Consider the following 2,463-nt stretch of genomic DNA (forward strand, 5'->3'; position numbering starts at 1 on the left):
GTTCTAAAGAACCCCTTATTTTTGTGATGTAAAAAAATATACTTGTATAGTTACAGCACAGCTGCTTATGATATTTAACGTTTTCTACATAGGCTACATTCTTCTGATAATGCATCAGCATTTTTTGGCTTGAAATAGTTACATTCCTCCAGACCCCCATAGCATTCATTGGCAATGTAGCATGCTTCGCACAATATGTGTTGACTTTTGATCTCACAAGTTAGAACCCTCCTTTTCAAACATTTTGTGGACGAGCCTGGATATAGTGACAATTTATTCAATGGAGTATATAACTCATTTGTTTAATGCATAAATATTATATAACTAGTATAAAAGCCCGACAAAAATGACGAGAAATCAAAGACTACCAAATCTGAATCCTCCTGTATGCATTTGCAGCTTTTCCACTCGTAAAACAGACGTAAGAAAATAAAGGTCCTTCTGGGTTCGAGAAACAAAAGCCTATCATGAGCAATATTTTCTTTACCTAAAGAGTGTTTCTTCCCAGAATAGATCCTTGTCCCAGCATTCACTGATCACAGCTTATTTTCTAATCACATCAATTGCATTATTGCAACAATTCTCTCAAAACCACATTTCTTGTAAATACTTGATCATTGTTCAAAAACATCTCTTCATAACAAACAGCGAATAAATTTCACTCGGTGCTAAATAAATCCTTGGTATAAAAAACTCCCTCCTTGATAGGCTTTTATACAGCAGAAAAAGTGCCGAAATCTAAGAGTTATTTACGCCTATGTTAGCGATTGAATTCAACTAAAATGGAAACGGCCAATGAAAAGAAGTATTATAAGAGAAAAAGTGGAATTGGGTTCGTGTAAGACACGAAATTCGGAGAAATCGAGCGTGACTGACTGACGATTATAATGATTGATCTAAAAATATCGGATAAACTCGCTGTCTCTATTACCAAGAGATCAGTGTAAACTTTAAAGACTTAATTTTAACGTTCTTTCATTATTGACCAAACTTTTCGTTGTTTTTGTTTACAAAAAAGTTCCACATATACAGCATTGATAGGTGAACTAACCGATTTGTTAAGACATGCTTACGTAAACAATACATGTAATATACTTTTAGGCTTTTTCAAAATATTCACATCGATTACTTGTTCAAGTTGTTGTTTTACAAATACCAATACAAGACATGAATACAAGTGTTCTTTCCTGAGCTAGAAAGAAAAATGTACTACCTAGAAAAGCGATTTATTTTTGCAAAGACTCAGAAAAAGAGGCGTATTCAGGGCTCCAGATTATGTTTTTCTGTAAGGAGTAATCACTCCAAGAATTATGTCAGCAAGAGTAATTAAAAGTGCAGCAGTAACATTTTGTGATAAAAAGTAATTTAACTATTAAGGATTTATTATTTCAAAAGGTGAAATTTGGCACAGAATTAATCACCAGATGTAGTCATAATAAACACAAATAATAACATTACAACTTCTTCTTTTTTTTTTATTTTATTTTTTTTTATTTTACACACAATTCACGAGTGCACCAATAGAAACTTTTGGCAGTTAGTGAACACTAATTTTTGCAGCTCTACTGTGTGAACTGCGCAGCCCTTGTGCGTCGGAAAAAATTACTATCAGGGCTGATTGTGAAGCTGTTCCTGGTATCTATTTTTAACTTAAACTAAAGTTAAAGAGAGTTATAAAGACGTATTTTTTCCCATCTTCTTAATATTATATTTTTTCAGTATTACAAGTATCGTACATTCAGGAAATTACTGATTATTGTTTAGTTATAATAATAAAACATTTGTAACTAATTAATAATTAGACTTACTCATTTACTGAGGCGATTGTAAATCATAACAAAGATTGATACCGCCACAACCTTACTGTAACAGCGGAAGTTGTAACTTGCAGTACTTTAAGTCAACCCAGGCCAGAATACTTACTTACAAGACTAATTAAAATACATTAATGCTGATATCAAAATTTGCAGTAATCCTAGATAATGTTAATGTTCCTGGAACTTTTAAAATACACCTTTATTTAGTAATACTCGAGTGAAGTTCACTTAAAAAGTTAAACTCAAAATAAAAATAAGAAAACAGAAAAGCGTTAGTACTAAATTATACTTTAAGTTTAACTTTTAAATTAAAGTATAATTTACTGCTAGTGCTTATTTTATTTTCAATGACGGTTTACAAATATTCAATGTTTACTTTAAATGGGTATTTTATTTCAATAACGAATACTTGCCTACGTCCATAACGTTTCTTATGTTCTACATATTTTGTAATAAGAAATGGCAAATTTTTGAAACACGAAAAACCCAAATGTCTGGCACGTGCCTTTTAAATTGATGAATAAAAATAACACTCACCAGCGTTTGGTGACTCAGTAAAGTGACTAAACCCTTATCCAAAAGCCTACAGTACGAGCTCCTAATTATTATGACATGCGATTTACCAACCACTGTACTACACTGTGAG

General features: G+C 31.8%; 1 protein-coding gene across 4 annotated transcripts in view; it reads right to left on the reverse strand.

Moving 5' to 3' along the window:
• Positions 1 to 2,463, reverse strand: part of LOC106457170 (lysophospholipid acyltransferase 5-like) — a 46,617-nt gene extending 44,154 nt beyond the window's left edge. Inside the window, exon 1 of one of the 4 annotated variants that reach the window (XM_013916560.2) lies at positions 2,355 to 2,463. The gene's annotated coding sequence lies outside the window, so the exon portion shown is untranslated. Of the gene's footprint in view, positions 1 to 487; positions 743 to 1,808; positions 1,917 to 2,230; positions 2,318 to 2,354 lie in introns of those variants that run through there. The other 3 variants (XM_022382993.1, XM_022382992.1, XM_022382994.1) reach the window with 3 other exon arrangements.

This window comes from Limulus polyphemus, unplaced genomic scaffold, assembly GCF_000517525.1.
Source record: "Limulus polyphemus unplaced genomic scaffold, Limulus_polyphemus-2.1.2 Scaffold299, whole genome shotgun sequence".
Taxonomy (NCBI): Eukaryota; Metazoa; Arthropoda; class Merostomata; order Xiphosura; family Limulidae; genus Limulus; species Limulus polyphemus.